Source organism: Pelophylax lessonae (genome assembly GCF_965119305.1).
Source record: "Pelophylax lessonae genome assembly, chromosome: 5".
Classification (NCBI taxonomy): domain Eukaryota; kingdom Metazoa; phylum Chordata; class Amphibia; order Anura; family Ranidae; genus Pelophylax; species Pelophylax lessonae.
In genome coordinates, this window is record NC_138772.1 from 50400996 (window position 1) to 50413891 (window position 12896).

At 41.7% G+C, this 12896-nt stretch overlaps 1 protein-coding gene across 1 annotated transcript in view; it reads right to left on the reverse strand.

Annotated features, from left to right (window-relative positions):
- The window catches only part of LOC309555994 (putative acyl-CoA dehydrogenase 6), a 197061-nt gene that overhangs the window by 77338 nt on the left and 106827 nt on the right, over positions 1-12896 (reverse strand). The gene's annotated exons all lie outside the window — the stretch shown is intronic.

The window sequence follows — 12896 nt, forward strand, 5'->3', positions numbered from 1 at the left end:
TAAACCATCCTTCAGTGTGGTAATAAAGTTCATATTAAAAATCAGAATCACAGCTGGAGATCAGTGATATAATAGTACTCATTGATTACGATTAAAGTACCATTGAGGGACATAAGGGGAGACTTTTAAATATCCTCAACCAACCAACAATATGCCACTGAAGAGCATAAGAAGTAGAACAAAGGGAAAGTTTCTACCAGCCCCTAAATCAGATCAAAGACATTCCACAATTACATCCACCACTTAGATATTAACTTCCAATGGCGTCATTCCCCATAATCTATGCTGGATATATTACATACTTTCCAGTGCTGTAAATCTAAGCATTTAAAATGATATGAAACCCTCAGTTTTCAAGCACTTTTAGCAAATGATTACTCACTTACTGAGTATGCAGTTTCTTTATCTTTTAATCCTTTCCTATGTTCCATTTGAGGTTGGTGCTGTGACCGCTGGCCCGAGGTTTATTCTTATTTATTTTATTCATGTATTTCAGATACTTACAGTATATAGCGCTGTCAATTTACACAGCGCTTTACAAATACATTGTACATTCACATCAGTCCCTGCCCTCAAGGAGCTTACAATATAAGGTCCATAAGTCCCGGTTCACACATATGCGATGCGGGAACCCTGCGGATCCACTGTGGGTTCCCGCATCACATTCAACATGCAGGCAGTTCACACTGCTATATGCGAATCACTGGGGGGGGGGGGGGGGGGGTGTCATTACAAGGTAGCGACACCCCCAGATCAGATATTGCAGTGCAAACTGTCAGTTCGGACATTAATTGGATCGCATAGGTGTGAACACCCATGTCAACAGCGCCATGGTAGTTTATTCAAACTTCAAGCCAACAGCCACAAAGGCTGTCAAATGTGATTATTTTAAAGGGGAGGGGGATTATTTTCTATACCCACTGTAGTTTCCAATTCACAGAGGGGCACCGTACAGCCATGCCTATTTCAAACAGTGACAGCGGGCGCCCAGAGAAGATGCCGTTCACTGTCACTGGGCGGGGGGGGGAGAGGCTGCAGCTGCTGGAACATGTTACATGTCCCACCCTAAATATGGGTGGAACATGTAACATGTTCCAAAAAGTGAACTTATCCTTTAATGCAGAAAATGCATTAGGGCGGGTTCACACTAGCTGCGGCCGCGGCTCAGAGAAGAGGGTCCGATGCGTCCCTCTTCTCCGCTTCAGGTGCGAATCAGGTTCAAATTTTTCCCTAAATTCGGACCTAAAATGAAGCCAAAGACGCACAGGACCCTTTTCCAAAATCACACAGTATATTGGGAACCAGCCCCTCTATTCTTCTCTTTCTTTTTGCTTTTGAGTAAGGTTTTTGTATTTCGTTATTCCTTTTTCTTTTCCTCCTTTAGGGAGTGTGTATCTTTTTTGGTAACATCTTTTGAGGCTCCAATTTCTAAAATGATCCGGATCTCGGTGGTCACAGTCCTGCATATTGTGCACATAGTTTGAGCATCTATTGCTGGTAGTATTTGATGTTTGTGAATATATGTAATCAGAGATTTTCATCCATTATTGTTCTATATGAGCCTGCTTGTTGCTCAGTTTGTTTTGTTTGTTTGTAATCTTAGATACTTATGCCAGTTCTCTTTGAGGAAGCCGGCTTTGTCCCGTGAAAAGCGTAGAAGAAGTTTTTAGGAATTAGTACCCTACGGACACCTGGGGCTGTTATGATTTCTAATTATTGGCAAGATATGTAACTGCAGCTCGTGTAATTTGTTTTTTGTGTCACGTTTCATGATTTTAACAATATTTTTAACATTTTCAATAAATAAAATGTGATTTTCTTTTATAATCAGTGTACGGTACTTTCAAAATCCTATGTAGTTTTTCTTGTTCTGGATTTGTTTTTTTTACTATATATTTTGGATACCTTGATGTTTGGGGTGTGGTCCTGAGACTCATTTATCACCCCAATCCAACAAAGTTTATTCACCAATATGAAGCATTTCATCGAATCCATCTAATATGACAATCATTTATTTCAACTCACTTGGACATATTTTTCAACAAGGTTGTTACACAACCAAGTACAAAAAACCTTATGTTTTTCATAATATCATTAATGGCACCATCATAATGTACAAAAACACTGCTAACTTAGGGTCATGATTTAGACCTTGTGGTGCTAGCATAGCACATGTCTATATCCAGAAGCATCCTTCTACAGAGAGAAAAACTGTATACATTGTGGGTAAGGAAGGGATGAATCCATAGCATCTTCATCCCTTAGATATTAGAAAAAACTGATGAAAAAATTGGAATGGGATTTTATTGGTACAAACCTCTTAATCCATCGAGACTAGGGGTGTCAAACTCAATTTCATTAAGGGCCACACAAGCATTATGGTTGTCCTCAAAGGGCCGGTTGTATCTGTAAGACTATATACATTTATGTAGGGCTTTTTTTCGTAGAGAATAGGTGCAGGAATTCAACCACGCCCCACTGAACCGCGACAAACTATGGGTCTGGCCAAATTGCACAGTGGGAGGATCTTAAAGGGGCTATAAATACCAGGAGTGTGGTATGTGCAGAGGTCAGAGATGCACTAAGTACAGATGCAGAGTCCAGGGGTGCGCTACGTACAGAGTTCAGGAGAGCGCTGTGCAGTATTGAGGAGTGCGCTACATACTGAGTGCAGGGTTTAGGGGTGTGCTATGCACAGTGTGCAGGAATCAGCTCTCTTTCACAGGCTGTTCACATCTCACTTCCACCCCTTCCCCTGGGTGCGAGGAACATATGAAATGGTCTGGAGGGCCGGATTCGGCCCGCAGGCCTTGTGTTTGACACATGTTTGACACGTGATCTAGATGTTTCATCACGAGGCGTAAATCCTGACTCTTTGGGGTTGACACTTTCCTCGTGGGTTTGAAGGAGTTTTTAACCTGTATTTGCTATCTGTGCAACTATTCTATATGTTATCATTAAATATTGAATCCTACATGAATTTTTTTTGTATACTTTATTAGTATCCTTCACACATACTTCCTGATAAAGCCAGAATAGCGAAACATGTTGAAGACTATGTGTAAAGGATCATATTCATCTTTACGCCTATATACACCTTGTGACGATACGTCAGCATGAATTCAATTCTGTATACAGTACCTTTTTACTATATCCATACCACTGTTTTATGGGGTTTTAATGTGAGTTGCAATAAAATTCTAAAATGTAACTGATATCTGGTTCTTTGATGGATTTGCCCCTATAAAATCCCATTCCAATTTTTTTTACTAGTTTTTTCTACAGAGAGAATTTAAACAATCTCATCTTTTGCTAAGGCGAGTATGCAGCTGAAAAATGAAGAAGGAGAAAGACAGAAAGTCTAGTATTACAGGCAATTTATTGTCGCACAATATATTAAAAACTCACAAGATGTAAGTAGGTATTAGGCTCATCAAATGGGGTAGGCAATGGGAGCCGTTTCAAACACTCGGACGGGCAGAGGATAGCAGAGAATAGCAGGCTACGCGCTCAGAGCAACAGCTCCTTCTACAGGCCTAGCTCTGCTATCCTCTGCTCACCCGACTGTTCCTGCTCTCCGTCGTCTGGTGACGTCACCTCCGCTTGTGGTCCACGCTGGTTCGCTTCCTGGTGCACGGGACAGCCGCAGGAGCTGGACTCACCAACATTCAGCTCTGTGGACGGCACGGATAAAGAGAGGGATAGATCGAAACGGCTCCACTTGCCTACCCCATTTGATGAGCCTATTACCTACCTACATCTTGTGAGTTTTTAATATATTGTGCAACAATAAATTGCCTGTAATACTACACTTAGTTGGCGCTTCCTGTCTTTCTCCTTCTTCATTCCCAGATACAGAGCTTGCTAGACTCTGAGGACAGCTGTCACCTATATATATATATATATATATATATATATATATATATATATCATTTATTTTTTTTATTTATTCATCTTGCAAACTGATGGACTATTAACATATGGACTTATGTATATGGACATAATTTCTGCTGACTCACCTAACATCCTTTGCACCACATACATTGTGTTTGCAGCTGAAAAATGTCTCACTTTCTTTTGCATTTTGAGCAAAGATATACGTTGCCACTTGAAGTATGGGGCTACTTGTAATATCTCTTAAATGCTCAGCCATGTAGGTGTTAAACCCCTCTTTTGGATTTTCCCATATAAATTAACTCACAGGAACAAATCAGCTGTCAAATGACTTTACATGGCTGACAATTTAAGAACGTACGGCTTTGTTGTTATTACAACATATATTTGATGTACATTTTCTAATCCCACATTTCGCAGCTGAACAAAAACCCTCCGGATCATCCTCTCGTCAATTTACATGCAAATGACTTTCAATTGTACAAGCAGAGACTGGCACAGGGAATGACAGGGCTTAATTAAAATATGTTTCTACCTGGCACTCACAACCCACTCCTTATTAATGATGAATTGTGACACTTAATAAAAAATATCAACTTATTCCCAGCAAATGTCTTTTAAAAGCTCCTTCAAATGATATTTAGGGTTGGTGTGTGCTTTACGGATGACTGTTATCAGGAAGTTAGCAAAAAATGGCCACTAGGGTACCCAAATTACCAGCAAATGTTTAATCTCTCAGAAACTAGTGGAGATATTGGGACCAGGCTGACATAATTCTAAAACAGGAATGTTACATTAACTTGTTCATGGAGAGAAGACTATTCACATCTGTAACATACTTGAGTTGGAAGATGGCACTGGATCCCTATAAGTTTTCTAACTACCATCCTTTATTGTGGAGATGGCGTAGGTTGTCTAGACATTGAGTTGGTGGCTTCAGCACACAAAAGGGTTTCCATGTTCTCCTTGGGCTTTTACGGAAATGCGTAGATCTGGTAGTGAAGAATATCAAAGTCCAGGTACAAGTTGGTAAGTAATGTAAGAGCACACGAGGCCATACAATGCGACTAGAGAAGAAGCAATTTAACCTCAGGCTATGCAAGGGGTTTTGTAGAGTAAGGTCAATAAGATTGTGGAACTCTCTTCCACAAATGGTGGTAACTGCGGGGAGTATGGCTACTTTTAAAAGACTCTTGGACATACATCTCAAAAGATCAAGATCAAAACATTCAAGGGTATGGGAAATGATTACGTCCACACGCACCTACACAAGTTGAACTGGATGGACTGTTGTCTTTATTCAACCTCAACTACTATGTAACTATTTAAGATTATTCAGATTTAAAAGCTATACTTAAAACCAACGCGTTTCAAGGTCTAAGCCTGGAACAAGCTTGCCAGCAGCTGGTTGTGGTATCCTACCACACACTGTCTTAATCAACAATGCTCTCCCTCCCTGAGCTGAGCTGTTGAATGGAGCGGTGTTCAGGGGAGCACATCGGACTGCTGGAGAGCTGGGCTGCTATGCTGTGTGTGAAAGCAGTGGTCCACCTCTCCTATGTGCTGCCAGTTCAGAGTATTTTAACCCTTTGTGCAGCACTTAGGAGCTATAACAAGCAAGAGGGACCCATTTTTTTTACTTTATATGTAGCCTGACTGCATTACAGTAATAAATGTAGACTAGAGGGTTCAGTTGGGCTTCAATCTGGAACCATGGGAAAAATCCTGAAATTACATATATGAATGCAGTCTGTCAAAGCCATTAATACAGAAGTTTTTGGTTTTCTGAGTCCCCCCTGTAACCGTGACGTTACATGTTGTCTTGGAGTCAGCAAAGGACTACCCTGGGCCTGAGGGCATATAAAAAAATTCCATACAAAAAAAAAAAAAAAGAAGCACAGTTTACAGCACTGGGGGGCCGCTGGGATGAAGTGGGGTGACTGGGAGCTGGGTATGAAGTTGGGCTTTAATACACAATTTGGAGTAGTTTACTGCATGCAAGCGGAACACTTAGAAATGCGCAGTAATCAGCATTTGCCTTTGTCAATTATTCTTAGCCTAATGTAATTGTTGCAGGATATATAATTACTTCTATAATAATGCCCTTTCTGTGGTTATGCCACACTACTCTTAATTGCAAATATAAAAAATGTAAATTATCAACAAGATGTTGGAAACCAGAAGATCAGCACAATTTCCCCTGACATTGCCAGTGTATGTACTGTAAATGTCAGCAGTAAATTACTCAATGACACATTAAAGTGATGGTTTATGACAGTTAGATATAGACAGCATTGTGTTCTGAATGTCCTCTAGGTGTCAAACTGGCGGCCCTCCAGCTGTTGCGGAACTACAAGTCCCAGGAGGCATTGCAAGGCTGACAGTTACAAGCATGACTCCCACAAGCAGAGGCATGATGGGACTTTTAGTTCCGCATCAGCTGGAGGGCAACCAGTTTGACACCTCTAGCCACAACATGCCTGCTACCTCATAGCAAAACACAATGAAATAATGCGTTCTCTTTGCTTTTGAAAATGTTAAGAACATAATAAAAGAAAAAGTCCTACTTCTGAGATTGTAGTCAGTTGTTTAGCTATAGATCAGTAATATAAATGGGAACTCAGCTGATGCATTTATCTGTGGCATTACTGAGAATGCAGCTTTTCCATTAAAAGGGGACTGGTAAAATCACATTGATGCAGCCTATCCATCCACTAGAGAACAGATGCATCACTGAGAATGCAGCCTATCCATTTACAGGAAATTGGTGACATCACTGAGAATGCAGCCTATCCATTTACAGGAAATTGGTGACATCACTGAGAATGCAGCCTATCCATTTACAAGAAATTGGTGACATCACTGAGAATGCAGCCTATCCATTTACAGAAAATTGGTGACATCACTGAGAATGCAGCCTATCCATTTACAGGAAATTGGTGACATCACTGAGAATGCAGCCTATCCATTTACATGAAATTGGTGACATCACTGAGAATGCAGCCTATCTATTTACAGGAAATTGGTGACATCACTGAGAATGCAGCCTATCCATTTACAGGAAATTGGTGACATCACTAAGAATGCAGCCTATCCAATTACAGGAAATTGGTGACATCACTGAGAATGCAGCCTATCCATTTACATGAAATTGGTGACATCACTGAGAATGCAGCCTATCTATTTACAGGAAATTGGTGACATCACTGAGAATGCAGCCTATCCATTTACAGGAAATTGGTGACATCACTAAGAATGCAGCCTATCCAATTACAGGAAATTGGTGACATCACTGAGAATGCAGCCTATCCATTTACAGGAAATTGGTGACATCACTGAGAATGCAGCCTATCTATTTACAGGAAATTGGTGACATCGATGAGAATGCAGCCTGTCCATTTACAGGAAATTGGTGACATCACTGAGAATGCAGCCTATCCATTTACAGGAAATTGGTGACATCACTGAGAATTCAGCCTATCCATTTACATGAAATTGGTGACATCACTGAGAATGCAGCCTATCTATTTACAGGAAATTGGTGACATCACTGAGAATTCAGCCTATCCATTTACAGGAAATTGGTGACATCACTGAGAATGCAGCCTATCTATTTACAGGAAATTGGTGACATCACTGAGAATGCAGCCTATCCATTTACAGGAAATTGGTGACATCACTGAGAATGCAGCCTATCCATTTACAGGAAATTGGTGACATCACTGAGAATGCAACCTATCCATTTACAGGAAATTGGTGACATCACTGAGAATGCAGCCTATCCATTTACAGGAAATTGGTGACATCACTGAGAATTCAGCCTATCCATTTACAGGAAATTGGTGACATCACTGAGAATGCAGCCTATCTATTTACAGGAAATTGGTGACATCACTGAGAATGCAGCCTATCTATTTACAGGAAATTGGTGACATCACTGAGAATGCAGCCTACCCATTTACAGGAAATTGGTGACATCACTGAGAATGCAGCCTATCCATTTACAGGAAATTGGTGACATCACTGAGAATGCAACCTATCCATTTACAGGAAATTGGTGACATCACTGAGAATGCAGCCTCACCATTTACAGGAAATTGGTGACATCACTGAGAATGCAGTCTATTCATTTACTAGAAAATGGTGACATCAGTATGAATACCGCCAGTACAATCAGTAGAGACTGGTGGACACTGAGAAAGGATGTTATCCATTGACCTGAAATCACTGATATCATCCAATCTCAGGGGACTGGTGACAGCCTATCCATTTATTAGAGGTCAGAGATATTTCTCAGGATGCAGCCAATTCATTCAATAAAGGCTAATGACATGACTAAGGCCTGCCATAGACAGATCAAAATTCAACTGGTTTACCAGGAACCGGACAAATTTCAATCCATTTATGGTTAGGCTGGTTGTACTAAAGTTGATCTACTAATGCAGCCTGTCCATTTACTAGAGGTCAGAGATATTGCTCAGGATACAACCAGCCTGTTGGAGAATTCTTGTGCGTTCATTGCTGGTGGCTATAGCTGCCAGCAGTGATCATTGTATTCTGATGGCGGGGAAACCTCCCACTATCAGAATACAATAGCTCTGTGGGAGGTATTCCCTCATCAAAACTAACTGTGTTGATGAGGGAATTGAGTAATTTTCTTTCCTTCAACCTGTGGTTGAAGGAAAGAAAATTGTATAATGAATGGCTTGCCCAAGAATGTAGCTTAACCATTCATTAGAACAGCCTGCCAACCTCTTTACCCCCAGAAGAACCCATAAAATTACTTTTGGCTCTCGGAAAACCCTTACATAATTTGGGGTCAATGGAGAAAAATGTCCCTTTATTTAGTAGTCAGTAAATAAAAATGCTATACATCAAAAACAAAAAAAGTCACCAGTTTATGCGCTGATCAATAATTCACATCAGGGTTAGCTGATAGTCCTTTTAAGGAGAAGTTTCCAATGCCAAGTTGTTGCAGCTCTCCTAAATATCCACTGGGTGGTGGAAAAGGGAATCTGTACAGGGTAAAAAGAAGAAGAGTCACAGCCGCCCTAGCATAATACTGTTTTTATTGAGAAAATACAGGAAGCTTGATGAAATAAAACTCACATTTAGGAGAACAAACATGGACATATAACGAATGTGGCATATAGGTATACATCCCTCTCCTAGATTGCCGCTGCAAGAAGCTTAACGCCAACAACCTCCAACCCAAAACGGTGACTTCCAGATCCTCCTGTACTAGACTCTAGCGTGTACACTGGAGTGCGCCTGCGCCCGGACCAGCCGGCACTGCACATGAGCGTGGGGAACTCCCGGAAGACACGAGGAAGGGGAGAGAGAAAGATGGATGGATCGATGCATGGCCAAGTTTGTTACTATGACAGTGCGTTTCGGAGGCCTTCCTTAGGTCACCACGCCCACGAAATGCGTTGTCATAGCAACCGACTTGGTCGTGCATCGATCCATCCATCTTTCTCTCTTCCCCGTGTCTTCCAGGAGTTCCCCACACTCATGTACAGCACCTGCTGGTCCGGGCGCACTCCAGTGTACATGCTAGAGTCTAGTACAGGAGGATCCGGAAGTCACCATTTTGGGTTGGAGATGGAGGTTGTTGGCATTAAGCTTCTTGCAGCGGCGATCCAGGAGAGGGGCGTATACCTACATGCCACATTTGTTATATGCCCATGTTTGTTCTCCAAAATGTTATCTTTATTTCATCAAACTTCCTGTATTTTCTCAATAAAAGCAGTATTATGCTAGGGCAGCCATGCACTCTTCTTCTTTTAACCCTGTACAGTAAAAAAAGAAAAAATGCAACCTTTACAGTGGTGGTCAGATTGCCACACCCTTACAGACAGCTAAAATTGGTGTCATGAAGCTGACTTTGCCAAACTGGTACTGGAACTATGCATTCACCATGTAATGGGAGGTCAATCCTCCACAGCTTCCTACCAATCTCTGGAGGAACCCTAGAGTTTCACAGAACCCTGGTTGAGCATAGTTGCATTATAGACTGGTGACATCTCTAAGCCAATACAATCAGTATGGACCTGAACCATCACTTAGAATGCAGCCTATCCATTCATTGAGACCAATGATATTGCTGAGGATGCAGTCTATCCATTAGAGACTAGGGATGATCAAACTTTTGAAAAGTTTGGTTCGGCCAGAACATCCGAACTACCCGAAAGTTCGGCCTGGATTTCAGAACCCCATTGAAATCAATGGACCCGAACTTCGGTAATCAAAAAACACCATTTTAAAGCCCTAAAACCCAATAAATGCCCCTAAAAAGTGCCTAGGGTTCTGAGTCATGCCCCAGGGACTATTAATCACACAAAAAAGTTCTTAAAAATTGTAATTTTTAAAAAAAAAGCCAATTATTGAAAAAAAAAAAAAAAAAAAGATTTTTTGATTTTGACTTTGGATTTAGTATCTGGGGGGTCTAAAAAGCGTACCTGTGAAGTTTCAGCTCTGTAGCATGTCCAGAACCATAAAAAAAAAAAAAAAAAAGATTGTTTGTATTTTGTCACTTAGAACACAGGCAGTTGGCTTCTCGCTTTTCACACATTGCCGGTTTAATAGCAGGCGTTTTTTTTGGGCATTTTTTTGGGTTCTTTTGAGGCAGGAAAAACATCTGAACTTGTGTATAGTGGTATATATACCCGTATACACAAGTTCAGATGTTTTGCCTGCCTCCAAAAACCCCAAAAAAATGCCTGCAACAACACACCTGGGCGTTTTTGTTTTTTTGACGCTAGCGTTTTTTTGGGCATTTTTTTGGGTTCTTTGGAGGCAGGCAAAACATCTGAACTTGTGTATAGTGGTGTATATACACACATACTTATATGTATATACACACCTACACATATATAGGTGTGATAGGAGCAGAAATATATTGGTGTTAATTATTTTATTAGCACAAGTAGTTTTTTCTGCTCCTTTCACACCTATATATGTCTAGGTGTATATATACAGACATGGGTGTGTATATATACCCCTATACACATGTTCAGATGTCATGTCTGACTCCAAACATGTCCTCAAAAAAGCACTAGCAACTCCTGCAGCATAAAGAATGCTGCCTGGTGAGAAGCCATATCCCTGAAGCGAAAGTGACTTCAGAGAAACTAGCTTTTCTCTATTGCGGTCACCCTGATATGGAAGGGTTTTGTCACCCTGCCAAAGCAGTCACTGTCAGTTAACCCTACACTACACTACGGTCCCCTTACACTTAACACTTTCCCTACAGAAACTGAATAAATTAAAGCTAACTATAGTGGAAAAGAGCACTCTAACTACACTAGATATCCCTTTCCTCACACTAATAAATGCTAAATGACACTTTGTAACACTTTGTAACAGAAGTAACAGAACAGCATTCCACTCTCTTCCATGTCCCGTATAAGAATGCTAGGAATTTGGTGGGGGCTATCTTATAAACTGGGGGGCATATTCACTAATGATTGGTCTATGGACCCCCTAGTCACTCCAATCACATTCCTAGCATTCTCCTGCCCCCTCAATTGGCTTTTGCTAATGGTTCTGGTCCAATCACGGGCTTTTAAAGCCCATTTCCTGAACCATTGCATTTTGGTCGGTTCTGGTTGCAGAATTCCGAACTTTTTGGGCAAAAAGTTCTAAATTCGGCCGAACCTCGAACACCCAATGTTCGGGCCGAACCGATGGTTGACCCGAACCGTTCGATCATCCCTATTAGAGACTGGTGACATCTTTGAAAATACAGCCTATCCATTCACAGCAAGCCAGTAACATCACTGACAATACAGTCAATACATTCAGTAGTGACTGGTGACATCACTGAGAATGTGGCCTTTCTATCCAATAGAGAGAAGCAGTGACATCGTTGGGGATACTGCCTAACCATTAGGGACTTGTGTCATTACTGAGAATGCAGCCTATCCATTTTCAATAGACCAGTGACATTGATAAGGATGCCATCTATCCATTCTCTAAATTCTGGTGACATAACTAAGAATACAGCCTGTCCATTCATTAGAGAGCTTGTCCATTAACTAGAGACAGGGGACATTACTGAGAATGTGTATGTAGCACCCTCCTAGATAGGTGCTAGGTAAAAGCCTAGTTTTTGGCTCTGCCTGCTCATCAGGAGAGTCTGAGTTAGTTTTGCCTATTACATGTGTCCATGTGTGATTCACTTGGTCTGAGGGGGTGTCCCCACTGTATCCAATTGGGGGAGCCTGTTGGACAGTGAAGGAAACCCAGCCAATGACACACAGGCTTTTGTGGCTGTCCCAGTGGGAGGGCACAACCGCAGTGCATCCTGGGATTGGTCATAAAAGCTGAGGACACATGTGACAGGGAGTCTTTGAGCGTGAAGCCAGGTCCCAGGAGGAGGGTGACAGCTGTCTCTCCTCCTGTCAGCAAGGAAAGTGGTCACAGGCAGTCAGCCTAGAGAGCCAGAGTGTGGTGCTGAGCCAGGAGGTCCACGATACTGACAGTGGAGTTGAAGGCAGAGTGACCAGAGAAAAAAAAGTGTCGGTGAGTACCCGGGAGCTTGCCAGGGGTCTGCCCAGGAAGGGGACCAATCCAGTGGGGTCAGTGGACAGAAGCTAGCACACACAGAGAGTAAGAAAGAGGGTGCCAAGTTAGACCCTGAAGAATAACCAACAGAATAGTTCACCTTTCAAATCTTCACTTCAGTGGCAAGGTGAAGCAGCGGCCTTGCCGCACTCAATACAGTTAGAAGTCCTCAAGATTTGTGCATAGTTGTCAAGTTGGAGTATCCCACTCATCCCTTCTCCTTTCCAAGTTCCAATAAAATACAAAAACCAAATCCCCTGGACTGTTTATTGACTGAGCCAAGGACTTAAAGTGCTAAGATTTTACAAACTGTTGCTATGGGTAACCCAGGGGAATCCGTTCTCAGCAGCTCCCTAGGGTGCAGTGCTACATGTAGAAGTTTAGCAAAAGCAAGGACCAAACTATGGCTAAAGACTTTCTTATGATCGTCCAAC